This window comes from Emydura macquarii, unplaced genomic scaffold, assembly GCF_026122565.2.
Source record: "Emydura macquarii macquarii isolate MOO-44397 ecotype Brisbane River unplaced genomic scaffold, CSIRO-AGI_Emac_v2 contig_3220, whole genome shotgun sequence".
Taxonomy (NCBI): Eukaryota; Metazoa; Chordata; order Testudines; family Chelidae; genus Emydura; species Emydura macquarii.
Window position 1 is genome coordinate 616,866 of NW_027133357.1, and position 16,348 is coordinate 633,213.

General features: G+C 51.7%; 1 protein-coding gene across 1 annotated transcript in view; it reads right to left on the reverse strand.

The window, feature by feature from the left end:
- INAVA (innate immunity activator) overlaps positions 1-15,794 on the reverse strand; it is a 40,178-nt gene extending 24,384 nt beyond the window's left edge. Inside the window, exons 1-2 of the mRNA XM_067531522.1 lie at positions 15,741-15,794; positions 14,491-14,691 (exon numbers count right to left, since the gene is read on the reverse strand). The gene's annotated coding sequence lies outside the window, so the exon portion shown is untranslated. The remainder of the gene's footprint in view (positions 1-14,490; positions 14,692-15,740) is intronic.
- Between the last annotated feature and the right edge of the window lie 554 nt (positions 15,795-16,348).

Genomic DNA, 16,348 nt, shown 5'->3' on the forward strand with positions numbered 1-16,348 from the left:
CCCCGTCCTGAGCCAGTGCCTGCAATTCTTCCACCAGCAGTCTTCACTAAGCCAGTGCCGGCCCAGAGCCAGCCTCCCTGCTCTGCCCACACACAAGGTGCCAGCCCCTTGCCGGCTGTATTTGCCCACGTGACTCTCAAGCTGAACAGCATCGGAAGAGGTCAGTGGGCTGGGTGCTGAGCACCTGGAAAATCTGGGCCTGGGTGTCGCCAAACCGAGAGCCCAGGTGGCTCCGCTGTTGACGCCTGGCCATGAATGCTCTATGCTCACAGGCCACCCTGCCGGCCTGCTCTTTGGAATGGGTGCAGCTTTGTTTGCCCGGGAGTTCCCTCACCCCTGGGGATGGGCAGCAGGGCCAGGGCATGACACTGATCCACCTCCATGCCTGCCCAAGCACAACCTAACCCCCCCTCCCGAACCCACTGGCGTCAGGGAAGGGGCCGATCGGGAGCGAGTCACAGGAGGCAATGCAGCTGCCATCTCCTTCATCACTCACACAGGCATGGGGTGGCTCGGCGGCTGCGGCTCTGATTGCACGTCACCCTAGCAGGTCCCGGGGGGGAGTGGGGCAGAGCAGAGGCAGATGGGCAGGCAGGGCAAGTGGACAGGGGCCAGCCGGCTTTTCAGACATACATGCAATGGCAAAGGGTGATGCAGACTGGAAGAGTTCAGGTCTCACATCAGGACAGAACACACAGTGGTTCTTGCGTGTGCGACGCCCACACGCCCACGTCACCGGATACAGCTGGAGAGGGTCCTGCACAGAGCAAAGGCGGTACCGCAATAGTCTGGCTCTTCAGACACGCCTGGGCTGGGAGGTGCCCTCAGGTCAAACCCGAGAGAAGCCTGGATGGGCGTCACCCAGGGTTTCAGTGATTCTAGTGATAGTCCCACTCAAGGCAAGATAATACATCAACAGCGGCTGGCTCTCATCTAGCGCCTTGTGTCAGCAGATCGCAAAGTGCTTTACAAAGCAGGGCAGGATCATTATCCCCATTTAACAGATGGGGAAACTGAAACACAGGCCACGTCCATGACTTGCCCAGGTCACCCAGCAGGCCAGTGGAGCCAGGGAAAGAAGCCAGAGTCCCAATGCAGTCCTCCATCCACTAGGCCACATCTTAAATCAAAATCTTTGCAGCCTCCCACATTGTAGCAGGAGCAGCTCCCTCCGGATCTCACACCGCAGCATGTAGGAGGCCTCATCTCCCTTACTCCCATTCTGCTCACACTTGTAGTATTTGAACCCCACACAGCTCCCAGAGATCCCCTGCCTGACCGCACAGGGCCCCTGGCAGTGACTCGGTCCTGTTCGCAGCCTCACTGGCCGTTTGGTGTAAATCTTACGGGTGAGTCCATCCATCCCAACCACATGCCCCCCGCAGCTCTGCCAGCCAAACGCAGCACAAACCTCCCGTCAGCACAGACATCCTGGCTGGAAACCAGACGCAGGCAAAGCCGGGGGCAGGGCGGGGGCTGGCAAACTCTGAGCCATGAGGATTTAGCAGAAATAACCTTCCCCCCTCTTCCCCCAGGAGTGATTTAGCTCCAGCCCCACTGTACATCCCCAGCCCCAGAGACTGCAATGAGGGGAGGGGGCTGCGGAGGAAGGACGGAGGGTTGGTTTCCTTTCCACTGAGAACATATTCAAGTAGTAGCGTGCTGTGCGTGGGACTCCCGCTGAGGCTGATCCAAGCCCATGGAAGTCACTGGGTGTCTGTCTGTTGACTCCATGGGGCCCTTAATGCTGCGAGGGGTTACTCTGCTAGTCCCATATTCAGGGGGTGGGCACCAGAAGGGGCATTGCCCAAGGTGGTGCCTCCCCGGGCCCTGCCATCACAGCTGCCCTCTCCCTTCCAGGAGCTGTAAATGATCACCCTCCAAAAAGTGTGTGCAGAGCGGGAAGGGTCAGCCCCATGGTGCTCGAATACACAGGGTTTCTGGTGAACAAGGAGGCTGCTTTTCACCTCTTCCTCGGCCCCAGTGGAACTGCAGGGGCTTATGCCAATGGCCACAGGAAGGAAATGTCTTTCGGGCATCAGGTCACGGGCTGACAAGTCAGGGTGTCGGGATTCTTCCGCCCCAGTTCCCCGTTTTTCCCTTCCATTCATTCCTCACCCCAGCGGCCGCCTGACAAGTTGTGTGCAGCAAGCGCAGGACATGCCCTCACCTATTGACCCACTGGAAGGAGCGGAGATGTCCTTACCTGGAGATGGCTTCTCCACCCAGATCTGTCCCAGCAGCTCAGGAAGCAAACAGCTTGGAGCCACCTTTTGATTTGAAATCCAGCTTGCTGCAGCGAGTGGGTTTGTCCTAATCCCCCTCGCACTCTGAGACAACCAGTCCCCTCTGCCAGCCTCTCCCCTCGCTCTGGCTCTGACCGTGCTAGGGAAACTGTGCGACCTGTTTTGACGTGACTCAGAGGGGAGGGGCATGTGAGCAACACCTTTCCAGCCCTGCCAGGACTGGCGGGGCCAGGCACGGAGGCAAAGTGCAAGCCGGCACAAGGCGTTCCCGGGGCAGAGAGGAGCAAGTCCTCTTCCAAGAGTGGAGTGGGAAACCTGCAATGCACTTGATGGATAGGCAGAGCCCAGCGGCTTGTCTGATCCAGCCAGAGGTGCTAGGGCGCTAGTCTGGGCCTTAGCAGAGCTCGTGGATCCCTACTTCTGTATTTGTAGCACTTACACATTCCAGTGTAAACAGCCCTTCACACTGCCCCACAGCAATAGAAGGAGAGTCTTAGCCATTCCCACCCACACACAGCGCTGGCCATTGTGCAAGCTCAGATAAGGGTAATCCGATCTTACGCGGCTGGTAACAGCAGGGCTCAGGGCAGGAAGGAATCCCTGCACTCTGTCTCTCAGACGTACTCTACTGCCTTGCACAACTGGGCAGAGGCTTTACGCAGGAGGGAAGGTGCTGCCTGACTCAGAATAAGAGTCATCAGCGGCTGTTCCAGAAGGGATACTGAAACTGATGGATCTACTGATGGATTCCCTTCTTACTTACCCTGGTGTAAATCAGGAGTAACCCACTGGGCCAATTCCCCCTCATTCACTCCAGTATAAATCAGGAGTAAACTCACTGAGCCTGATTCCTTTCTCACTCACCCTGGTGTAAATCAGGAGTAACCCATTTAAGGAAGTGAAGTCACACCAAGATGAAAGTGGTGTGAGAGGAGAATCAGGTCCAGGGTTCTTAAATAATCTTAACTCTAATGCAAGTGAACAGCTGAAAGAGCAAGAAAACCGAGGCCCTTCATCCCTCTAGTGAGCAAGGAACATGACAATTCCAGAAAACTCCTTTTTAATGAAGATTAAAACACAAATGAAGTTAAGACAGAAACTCAAAGCAAAGCAAAACTCTGCCATGGCTGCTCCTTCCTTCAACACCTCAAAGACAGAGCCAGATCTCAGCCAGCACACTGCCATTCTGGCTGTGTAAGGGTCTGTCTTCACTGCCCACTGCCTGGCTCGAGTCAGGGCACCTATGCTGAGAAATAACATGGAAGCTACTGTGCCCACACTGATGCTGCATTCATTTCTCTGTGACACAAAGACTTCTGGGGCACATGCCATGGCTCTCAGCGCTGCAGTGAGCCGAGCCGCTGTCTGAATTCTTTCCCAGCCTATCCTAGGAGAACTTGTCTGTCCTTTCTTGGCACATGGGGGAATTGTGGGAAGGCATCGGAGGACTAGCAGCACTTGAGTGGCACTAGCCTGCAGCCATGCTGCAGAATTAGCAGCTGATGAGTTGTGCTCACTACAGCTGCAGCCTCTCCCCTTGCCACGCCAGCCCTGTCGAATTACAAGCACCACTGCACTCCCCTGAAGGGGCTGCATGTGCGGATGGGCCTCCAGTGAGGGACAACACTTGGATTAACTTTGCTGTGAAGACAATTTCTAAGTAGCAGCATCCTAATGCCTCCCAGGCATTCATTCCTCCTAACAGCTGGTATTTTACAGATGTAGAATTTAGGGGATGTCTACACAGCAGTTACACACCCACAGCTGGTCCAGGTCAGCTGATGTAGCTCACAGGGCTCTGGCTGCAGGGCTGTAAAATTGCGGTGTAGACGTTCGGGCTCACGGGGACCCTGTTCATGGACTTCATGGAGCGATGCTGGTCTGCACCACTGAGGATCTGGCCTTGAGCACCCACCCCCGGGGCTACCGCTGCCCCCACCACCCAGGAGAGGGAACTGAATTATCTCCCCGGCAGCTGAGCAATGATTCAAAGACTGAACTTCTGCCTCACACGGTTGGGCTGCAGACACTCCCCGGCCCTGCCCAGATTGCAGCACAGTAGGTTTTCCCTTTGTCTCAGTGAATAATCTGTCTGTCTCCCCAGCACCTCATCCCATCCTCTGACTCCAGCACCACTTGCATGGCCAGCTACAGAAATGAGTTCAGGGATGCCTGACAGACACCCACGGGTGCCGAAGGTCACTCGTTGTCCCCTGCACAAGCAGCCGTACCAGGCTCCCCCAGCCTCCAGACCTCTCTAAGAGCGAGAGAAACTCACAGCCCACTGAGATAGGCTGGTCTAGACCAGCCTAAGTCTTAGGAAACCAGGGGTCAAATCCTTGCTCTGCCACAAACGTTCCATGTTATCTTGGGCAAGTCACTTGAACAGAAACGACTTAGGGACCCCATAGCAGAGTATGCCACAGCCCCGGGGTGAGAGCACGCACCTAAGAGGTGCCCCTTTTCCAATCCACTCTCGCCCGTCAGTGGAACGGGAACTTGAACCAGGGTCTCCCACACCCCATGTGGGCTCAGAGTTCCAGGGGAAGCCCTTCCTCCATAAGCTCACCTACAGAGGCTGGACCCAGTAGGTGAGCTCTGTGCCTGTGTATGGGTTGGGGCTCCGCAGGTGAGTTACAGGCCGAGGTGCGGCTCTCTTCCCCCAGTTGGCACCTCACTCTGAGGCTTAGGGGTCCGGACACCTGGTGTAGAGAATGTGCATAGAGGCAGAAACATAAGCACTTGGGGAACTTTTACTGCAGAAACATAGACAGGGAGTTTTGGCACCGACGGGGCTTGGAGCAGCTGAGCAGAGGTCTTGTGAATCTCAGTGGGGCCTGATTATGGGATTTAGGCACCTACGGTGACATTTCACCACCTCGGGGGACTGGGGGAATGTGTCCCTGTGACCTGAATGAAGAGCTGAGTTATAACCCCAGCTGGGTGACGCTGGGAAAGTAATTTCCCTCTGTGTCTGTCTCCTGCACTTCATCTGTCCTCTTTATTTCTACAGGGAGCTATTCAAGGCAGGGGCTAGTTCTCATTCCGTGAATACACAGCTCCCAACACGACGGGGCCCTGATATCCAGTTGGCCCTTTAAATGCTATTGCAACATTCATAATACGTTTACCAGTGACCGGCAATGCTGCAGGGCAGGAGGGGAAGATACGGTAGCCAAGTGAAACAGCCTTGTTTCTCTAGGCAGAATATAATTACCCATGTTGGTGCTTGTCCAGGACTTCATTAATTACTGTCATTATTTAACATTTGCATATAGTGCTCCAGGCATGTCTGGCACTTCATATAGCAAGGCATGTCAAAAGAACTTAAGAGATTTAGGAACATGGGTGTTTCACTGGGGCTTGTGTTCCTAAGTCACTTGGGCACGTCTTCAAAATTCCCCCACAGCCCCTGCCCCAAAGAGCTTACAATCTAAGTCACAAATGAGAGAACAGGCTGGGGATAAACATCAGGGAAGGGAGAAGGAGAAAAGATGTGGAAATAAATTCTCCAAAGGCCTCAGCGCCAGATCACCAAGCACCAACAGTTGAGGCTCAGCACCCAGCATACTGAAAATCTGACCCCAGTTGTTGTTTGTTATTGTAGGGTCTCTCATGGGCACTGGGCTAGGCAAATCAGGATATTTCTCTCTCACACACACACACACACACACACACACACACACACAAAACTGGTTTGTTACTGTAGGTTCTAGTTTGTTATTGCTGGCAATGATTTAGATAACATAACATAACATTGCAGCATTTGTTAAGAAAATAAACCTCACACAGTCGAATAATTATTCACTCAGCACCAACGCGTTCAGCCCTGTACAAACATCCCCCACCCTAAGGGGCTTCCTACTAAATCAGACACAGACAGTTCAGGTATGTCATATATGACACACTGGTTAAAGGCACAGCACGCAGATCTGGCAGCAAGACAAAAGGCAAACGAAGGGCTGGATTTCTGTTTACTGGAAATCAAGCAGAGGCTCCTGATACACTAGATTCCCAAAGCCAGGGAGTGGAGACTCCACCAAACAGCTCTTTTGTCAGCCCTAATCCTGCCTCTGCCACCTACGCTCTCCTGTGTACAGTGCTTAAGCGGGGTGGCTGTTGTTTTTACAGCCACACACTCCCACTGGACTCACGCTGAGTCAATGGGGCTCCAGCCAGCTGCTGGTGCTCGGCCACATGACCAGGTTCTTTCCGTGCAAGCCGCCTCGAAGAACCAGACTGAAAGAAATTCACCATCTCTGGCCACCACCCAGGCTGGGAACAATGATTCACACCTGTCTCCTTTAGACAACACAAAATCCATGCTGGCTCACTGACTGATTCTGTATTACAGACGCGCTGTAGCTGCCTAGCCAGAGTGAGAAATCGCATAGAATGGGGACAGCCCCCTTGCCGAGGGGTTGTGTGATCACATAACTTTGACATTTCTCAGAGGCTATTTCTGCAGGGAGTATAGTCTAGTGGTCAGCGCAGACCTCAGAGGTTCCTTTGCCTTCGACTCGCTGGGTGGCAAGTTCACTTTCCCTCCCTGTGACTTAGCAACCTCACCTGCAGAAGAAGGCTAGTGAGACTGGCCTGCTGTGAGGCTGAATTAACCAACTTTTATAAAGTGCTTTGAGATCCTCAGATGAAAAACAGGCGGCTGGTGGGTGGAGGATGATGATGATTTGTTCCCACCACCAGAAATGTCATCACAGACCAGGTAAGGGTGTTTAAGGGCTATCCCATCCCCACAACCCTTAGCCCTTGTCTACACACAAAATTTGTACTGTTTTAACAATACCAACAGGGTTAAAGTGGTCCGAGCCCCTAGTGTGAACACAACTATACTGGTATAATTCATTCCCATACAGGAGGGGGAACAAACTCTGCTGGTTTAAGGCATCTTTATACTGGTATAACTGCATCTGCATTAGTGCTTATAGTGATATAAATGTATTGGTAAATAATCACACTCTTAATTGAAACAGTTATACCAGAACAAACTGTGAGTGCATAGCTGGCCTTAGAACCAAGGAAATGTCCAGTTAAGAGATTCATTTTTTCCGTACCCGAATCCACACACATCCCAGGAACTGCACTCAGCAGTACATCCACTCCTGCAAACACGTCCATAAATACAGGCCCAGCGTCACCACGTCCAGCACGCTGGAATGCATAGCCCATCACAGCAACACGCTTTAGACACCTCTGCAGTGGATGAGGGTGAGATGTGGAAATGGGGGAGTGGGAGGGGAGAAACTTAAGGTCCACGGACGTCAGATGGAGTTACAAATACACAGCACCTCAGAAGAGCAGGGCCTTAGAGTCTCAAGTTGGGTTGCCAAAAAAAATTAGTGGCCGCATCTGAAAATTCTGGCCAACATTTCTGTCCCCTAATGATCATCCCTCCAACCAGCCCTCCCATCCTCTCTGGTAAGAACTCAGCCATGGACCGGGGCACCCAGCACCTGGGCAATAGGAGAAGGAACACAGCTGGGTTCTTGCCCGAGAACTTTCCTCGTTGCCCAAGGCAAAGACTTGACTTGCATTGTCTTGTCTGGTGCAGGAATGAATCACGCACTGGACACAGGGGCCGGGCTGTTGCATCAACAGGGGGATTATTAATCATGCTCAGAAAAGGCTGAAAATAAATGCTAAGCAGGAAATGCACATCCCATAGAGAGAGCTCAAACCTCAAAGAGGCCAAGTAGCATAGGGTGACAGCCACTGAGTTCAGACAGAGAGGAGGGCTGGTCTTGTGGCACAAGCCTGGGCTTCAGGGGATCTGGGTTCAATTGCTGGATGAGTCCTCTGAAATCTTGGGCAAGTCCCTGCCACTTGCTGTGCCTCAGTTTCCTCACCTGCAAAAGGGGGATAATGCTTCCCTGCCTTTCTGTGGTGTTGTGAGGATGGAGTCCATTGATAGCTGGGAGATGCTAAGATACTGCAGTGATAAGGGTCACAGAAGATACATGCAGAGCCTGATCCACACATCTCAGGCTGTTTGAAAGTGGGGCAAAGATGCTTCTCAAAACCAGTGGTGTTTGTTAATGCCATTGAGCAGAGTCCCGAGGGGGGCAGGGGATCTCCCCTTTATCTGGACAGATTGGGTCAAAGTGAGACTGAACAGAATGAAAAGGGGAACAGAAAAAAGATGGGTCCTGTCCCAAGCTCCTGAGAAGCTTCTCTGCTCCCTCAAAGCTACAGGGTCAGCTGATCTGAACGGGCTGGGTTTGTTCCCCCTCTTGCTGACCCTGGTGTACCTGGGTGTAACTCCAGGGACTTCAGCAGAGTTACTCCTGACCAACACAACCCACATCAGGCCCTCTGCTGTGGCCTGCCAGCGTTTCCATGCCATCTTCTCCCCCACACTCGTAGTGCCATGGAGAGCAATCCCTCTTCCCTGGGTGATGACCAGTGCAAGAAGGGGCCAGCCAGCCTGCAGAAGGCTCATGTTTTCTGCCGGCAGAGAAGAATTCTACACCCAGCTGCCTTTGACAAGGGGCCTGTGTACACGAGACGCAGACCAGTGCAAGGGGTTATCTCCCTGCTCTTCACTGGCAGGCGGGTGTTACACGGCGCGTGCAAAGGGTGCCCAGACACCTCAGTGATGGGTGCGCTCCCAACAGAGGTGGGATATACAAATGACCCGGCTACGTCCAGAGTCACTGTTACGGAGAATCCTTGGGGAAGGGTCAGGCCTTCTGATTCCCTGCTGTGGATAGGTGGCAAGCGGCCCCCCCCCCCCGTCTGGGACATGGAGGTAGAGCTGGAGCACTTAAGAGACACTGACAGTCAATGGAACTTATGCTCCTAAATCACTTGGGTACATTTGAAAATGCCACCTGTCATCTCTGTGAGGAACATTTTCAAAAGTGCCTCAATGACTCAGGCGCCTAAATCCCATTGGCTTTCAGTGTCACTTTGGAAATGTTACCCACAGAGACTGCAGGTGGGAGTCCCGGAAGCGCCTAAGTGAGTTAGGCGCACAGGGCCTCTTTCAAACTAGCTACCTTTTCGTTTGGGCCAGCAACGTCCACACAGGGCAATTAGTGCTTGCCACTTCCGGGTGCACTCTGCCATTCACACCCCGTAGTCGGCACTGCAGCTACCCCTCAGGCCAGTGCCAGGGAATCTCCTGGACCATCATGCTGGTGATGTGAGGTTTTATTCTTCGTGTTTCCAGCCTGGCGTGATTCCCTCTTCCCACTCCAGGGAGGTCATCAAAACAACTTGGACAGCTCCTGGTTAACTAAAATCAAGGTCATTCCAAGGGGATGAGACAACTGGACAATTGCTCAGCGTTGTTTTGTACTTGGTAGATCACGTACTCGGGATCGATCACGTGGGGACACAGACCCCCCTTCTCTCTGCATTCCTGCTATGTAAATCACAACAGGGAAACAAAGGCCAGGCTTATCTCCAGTGAGCTTTTCTCAGATGCCAGCACCTGAGGGGGGCTTTTGTGGCCTGTAATCCGAGGCCAGAGCTACACTAGACATTGTTTCTAGGATAGCCGTGCTGGTTAGGGGTGTATTTCGCTGAGGGAACCAGTATGAGCTACGCTGGCAATAGCACTTTTGGCCAGTAGAAGCTGTATCTCCACCAGGAGGGTTTGCCAGTACAGCTGTACTGATCTAGCCAAACCAGCAAACTTTCCTAGTGTGTCCCAGGCCTCGGTTCTCACAGGAGAATCTCCCCAGTTCACAGTAACAACTGAGAATCCCGTTACTGAATTCTGAGGGCCCGTGGGGACCAGGAGAGTTAAGTGCTAAACCACACGCTCCATTGAAATGCTTGTCTAATGGATCTGTTCTAGTTCAAGCAGAGTTTATGGGCTGGATGCAGGAATCTGGGGCTGGGTTCTCATCCTGACCCTCTGTGAACGCTCACCTCACATAAATCAAGCGGGCGACAGCACAAACATGGTTTTGTTCTTTATTTTGACTAATTACAGACCGAGGCTCTCTTCCCGGCTCTGCCACTAAGTTGCATTGTGGCCACGGACAAGTCTAATACAAGCTCTCCGTACCTCAGTTTCCATATCTGTAACATGGGACAACGGTACTAACCCCTCCTTGTATCGCGCTTTGCGCTCTGTGGATGGAGCATGCTACAGAAGTGCAAAATGGGATTTGTTTTAATAGACTTACTTAGATCATTTCCATAGGGCCTTGCGTGCAGGGATCCCAAAGCACTTTACCAACATTCAGTCGCACAACCCGCTGCGAAGCAGGTCAGGATTTTATTTTTCCTTATTTGTAATAGGGGGAAACTGAAGCCCAGCAAGATTAAACTGATTTGGGGTGCTTGAATTTTTGAGACCCCCTGGCCTGATTTCCAGAGATGCAGAGCACCCCCAGGTCCCACTGACTTCACCTGGGATTTGGGGGTGCCCCACACTTTGGGAAAATCAGGCCCTAAGTGTTTCAAGTCGGACAGCAAAACCAGTGTCTGCCTTTGAAAATCTGGTGTGACAAGGCGACAAAGCCAGAAACACAGACCTGGGTTCCTGACCCCTGCGCCCAACACCAAACTATGCCCTCCCTCCTGACAGTACACCAGGGGTGGCAGCTTCAAAAGCGCTAAAGTGATTAAGGAGCACAAGTCCCATCGACTCCGAAGTCACTCATGAAAATCCATCCCACCTGGAAAAGCAAACAAACTGCAAAGGATTTTGCAGAAGTAACAATGCTGAGAAGTGGGTGAAGGTCAGTGGTTGTCTGTGGGTGGGAGGGGTTGGATTATCAGGTTTGCATGTCAGCACAGTGATCAATAAAGAGTCTGTTGATCCCAGAAACCTTGTCACATTCTCTGCCTCTGCTACTTGTCCCCAAAGATCAAGACGGCTTCTAAACCTTCCTTGCTCCGTAGCTCTCAGCTGCTTTGTGCCAAAGGAAGCAGCATGCAGACTAAACTGCACTGCGCTGTGCAAACATTCCCTGCCCAAGAACAACAACAATTAAAGGCACGGAGCCCGTGATTAAATGCAGTGGTGATCCCCAATGGCTTCCCTTCCAAGACCCCTCTCCTGCCTGCCCTGCTCCTAGACTCCTTTGTCTTAGCCAGCAACACAGGCAGGAATTCACACAGCACTGCTGGATTCATCCCTCTCTGATAATCAGCTGCCAGAGGAGCCCTTTACAAATAAAGCCCAGGGCAGGACAAGTGCCGCATTAAAGTCTCCCTGCTTGGTCACAGACCATCCATCATCCCGTCAGGCCTAGGAAAGAGACTGATTTCCTTTGCTCATCAGGGTTGGGGATCCTTCCCCCCGACAAGCTCTAGGAGGTTTTCCTGAACAAAAGCCTCTCCACATTAGCGGGATGCTGAAGAGATGCTGTTGCCAACACAGCGGGGTTTGTCAGGGAGTTTAGAAACTCACAGCTCAAAGCACCAGAGAAGATTCCCAGGGGCGCACAGAAGGCTGTCCCAGCATTCCAGCATCCAGGCACGAATGGGGAACGGGGGGGTGACATTTCCTTCAGGGCATCACAAAAATATGAGGGGCAGTTTTGCAGCAGCACCCAGTATCATGCACCTCCCCTTGTAACACTAGGGTTAGATTTCAAGAGGTCGGCGCCCAACATGCTTAGCTCTCCCGAAAACCCAGATCAATTTTAGGTGCCTAAAGGGCAGCTGAGGCCTTCTGAAAGGCTGATCCAAAATGTACTATGTGTTCTGGGGACCACCTCCTGCAGTCTTCACACGGGTAACCCCCCGGATTAGCATTGGTTTAATGCTGACAATGTGCTTGGTGCAGTACAAGAGATAAAGGACCTGCCCCAAAGCGTTTGTCATGAAAGGCCCCGGTCCTGCAGGCGGATCCATGTGAGCAGATTTCTGGACCTCTGCACAGATCTAATTGCCAAACTGGAGCCAAAGGCCACGCTACGGGGAAGATACAGAACGCAGGGTGGTGGGTGGGACTGCCGGGCTCTTCTCCATGATATAATCATTATGAACTCACGCATTTTTAGGACCATTCTGACTGGGGAGATGGTGGCTGTTTGATACACAGGGAGGAAGGGAGAGGGTGGTGTATTGAAAGCTGTGTTAAAATTGCAGACGGGCACTTAAAATTTCAGGGGCTTTCCTGGCCTGATCCTGCTTGCAGGCTAGGGGAATCTGAGCCCTGATCTCAGTTAGGGCCCGCTGGCCCTACTGTGATATCGAATAATCACAATGGGAGTTCGGCTGGCGAAAGGACTGTAGGAATTGGACCTAAAGCTGCCTGCGTTTTAAGTGCCACCTCATTCGTCAGGCTCTGGGTAAGAGTCTATTGGAACTTCCATCGCCGCCAAACAGACCAAACTCTTTGCACGGCTTTATCTCGTTGCGTCAAAAGTTGCCCCAGGGCAGATGATGGACGTTCCTGATCTCAGCCCTTTGGCCAAATTGCTGTTGAACCATTCCGAGGAGGGGAAATCTAATCAGCTCTGTCTTTTTTTTTTTTTTTTTTAAAGCCAGTGAAGTCAAAGGTGATTTTATACAGTGTCTGTCACGTAAACTGCGCTTTACAGAGGTCCGTGTCAATCCTGCAATTTGATCCCCACAGGCAGACCCCTTAGCCCTCCCAGAGCTCCACTGCAGATGATGGGGCTCCTCCCAGTTGTGGACCTGGCTGTGGAACTGGAGCCTGGGATAACTCACTTCAAATAATAAAGAGCAGCGGGTGAGAAGAACTGAGAGGTGTGGTCTTGTGGTTAAGGCCCTGGCCAGGGCCTCAGGAGATCGGTGCTCAGTTCCTAGCTCTGCAACAGGTTTGAATCACTCTGTGCCTCAGTTCTCCATCTGTAAGATGGGGACGCTGATATTTCCTTCCTCCCACTTGTTTGCGCAGGGTGTAACCCTTCCAGGCAGGGCATGCCTCTCCCTGTGTGCACGCAGCACCCAGGTTAATGAGGGGCCCTGATCTCAGTTGGGGTTTATAAACTCATTTGTAATACGGCTCTGAAGAGCTGGATCTAGGACTTTAGCCTATCACCCCCTCCTCCAAGGTTCAGATTCCAAACTGGCACTGAAATACACACTCGGAGCCTTTTTCACTGAGCTCAAAACCCCTGAGCCAGATTCTGATCTCAGTAACACGACTGTAAATTCAGAGAAACTCCACTGAAGCTCATAGCATTGCCCCAAATTTACACCAACGTGGCCTCCTGGATCCATCGATCCCTGGACTCTGAAGAGTTTGAAACCAAAGTCAAAATGGTGAAGGTCTGGCCTGTCTATATTGTAAGAACCCCTTGCATATTTCATGCAAGCACAGGAAGGGACTGTCTTTGTGTGGTTTGTTTGTAGGCTGCCTAGTACAAGGGGGCCCTGATTCCTGTCTGGAGCTGTTAGGTGCTGCTGCCATAGAAATTATGGGGCAGATCCTGCTGCAGGAACTGGGATTGCTCCACTAACGGCCACTGAGCTATGCTGATTTACACCACCTGAGGACTGGCCTGAAGGATCCCAAAGGCCCTGCACACATCGATAGCACCTTAATAACACATCGATGATAACACACAGGAGAACAGGGATACATCCACTAAAGCTTCAGAGCCTTCCTGCACCCCCACAACTGAGACATTTTCCCCTTCATTCATGCTCTGAATTAAGGGGTCAGGGCTGGCAAACTGGACATCAGGCTGGCACTGTTCATAACTCCTGCTCTGGTTCCTTTTGGACCGAGCGCTCTGGAGAAGCCAAGGAGGAGCTGGTCTGAACTATGAATTTCCAGAGAGAGTTGCGTTCAGTTTAAGACTAGCTTGTCACCTTATTTCAGTGACCACTTTTTGTATTACTCTTAGATCACAGGCTGCCTCTGCCCAGGTTTCTTCCTCCAAGTAGCAAATCTAAACCTTTCATTTGGCCAGATCTCAGCGGTGTAAATCCAAATCCACGGAGCTGAGTAGCTGACCCATTCTCTTTGTCTGATCTCTCAACCCTGGTGCCAGGTCAACAGCTTTCAAAACCGCATTTCACAAGGACCCCAGCATCTTCTTGAATCTCAGGGTTCTGGCTGATTTAAAATCATCGGTGGAGAAAAGCAGCAACTTGTTAAAAAAGGCAACTTGCTGGTTGCTAATTTCTTCTTCTTCTCAGTGGGACAAGTTCAAACAGCAACCGCTTTAATTATAAGGGCTCACACTTACACAACACGCACATGTCTCTTGTGGCAATTGCTAGGATACTTCTAGCCTGAAGATTAGATTTCACATGTACAGAGAGTTGGGGGTTTGTTTTCACTTACCTGTTAAAAAGCAAGTGGTTCGGTGGCTGGTTTCTTTTTTACAATCCCCTCCAAGGAACTCCGCTGACTCTGCTCCACTGTCCCAGACTCTGTCGCTTCTAGTGCAAAGTTCCCCCCACAGGTATGTGGTTTTACTCAGGAATTAGCTACATCCCAAATGTTGAAGATCTGAAGACATCTGTCCCTGGGGCATACCAATCCCTGAAGGAAAAGGGGGAAGGAGGATAGCAGCTAAAGTGCTTTACAAACTTGTCCAAGTGGCCCTAGGGTAGCATTGGGGAACATGAATCATGGCTGAGGGTGGACTATCATGCAATGGATTTTTGTTTTCACTTTGATCATTGTGTTGTTTTTTGGCTATGACAGTAATAACCATTTCCCCCGGTCCCCATTTCCTGCCCAGATTCCATCAGCCCTGGTTTTAGGAACGGGTAATTCACTGAGTCAAAGCTGCTTCCCAGCCGCACAATACCTCCCCTGTGGTTGCTTTTCTTCTGCGAGACCCAGGGTGAAAGTGTAGAAAGAATGGAATCAGAGAGTTTTTTCAAATCAGCCCACAAGGAAAGTGTGCAAGGCAGCTGGCTATTAATGTTGTATTAGTGATGGATTAGCAGGAATCTGCCAGCTAGTCAGAATACACAATGGCAAACTAATGAGTTGTTTGGAAAGCCAGCTCGCCTGTGTACGTTTTAGGAGCCAAGAAAATGAAATACACGGGGAGCGGGGCTGAGACCGGAACTTTAATACCGGTCTCAGTTTCTATGGGTTCATTCTGCATGTTCTAGATTCTTTCAGGAACCCCCAGCCCATCTGCATGAGGGAATGACCCCGCGGCTGGCTGACGGCAGCTCAGCTGCTCGTGTGAACAGGACAATGCTTTGGCCAGAGCCCTACAGTCTAGACATCAGAACCCAGGCCAGATCTTCAGCTGATGTAAATCAGTGTAACTCCAGGCCCGATCTGGCCCTCTGACTCTCACGGCGCTTGGCGAAGGAGTGACCAGTTTGCAGGTCTCGTACCCGCTGGGAAATGGATACAGGACACCTTCATGCCAAACTATACCAACTCTCCTTAAAGTCTGTGCAGAACCTTGCTGATTCCTCTTCCGAGGCCTGCCAAACCCACCCCGCCCGCCGGGAGGTAAGTGAGGACCACTGACCCCATTGTACAGACTGGAAAACTGAGGTGCAGCAGTGACCAAACATAGAGTCACCCACAGAGCCGGGGAGGGAACCCGAGTGCCACTGCACCTTAACGTTGCTAGCTGGGATTCTTTTTTGCTCTGCTCCAGTCCCCTCTCACACTTGCTTTCTTTGCTGTGTTTCAGTCTCTTTAGCTTCCTCTTTCTTTCCCCCAGCATTCCAGAGCCCAGGCTCCATTCCAAGCCTGAATGTCCACACTGCAATTTTATAGCCCCACAGCCCTAGCCCTGAGAGCCTGAGTCAGTTAATATAGGCCAGCTGCAGTGTAGATGTACCCTGGAGATTTGACCAAGGTCCCACTGTGAGTCTGTGGCAGAGCAGGGACTTGATCCCTGGTCTCCCAAGTCCTAAATTAGTGCCCTAAGCACTGGGCCTTCCTTCCTCTCTCAACAAGCTGACACCGTCTTTTGAGAAGACCGGCTTTTGAGAAAAGTACTGAAGAGTCAGTTAGTTACAAGCCCTCACTGACAGCGCTGTCTCTGCTCTTCAATCACAGCGGTAAAATAGAGTGAAACCAGTGAGTATATGCTAGTGTTGTTATTCCAGATTTAGTGAATTTCAGCTGAAATGCAGCCATCTCTGGAGTAGGACAATGCAGCTGTTCAATGCGCACAGCAGTTTGAGAGAGAGAGTGGCTGAGAATACCATAGCTGGTT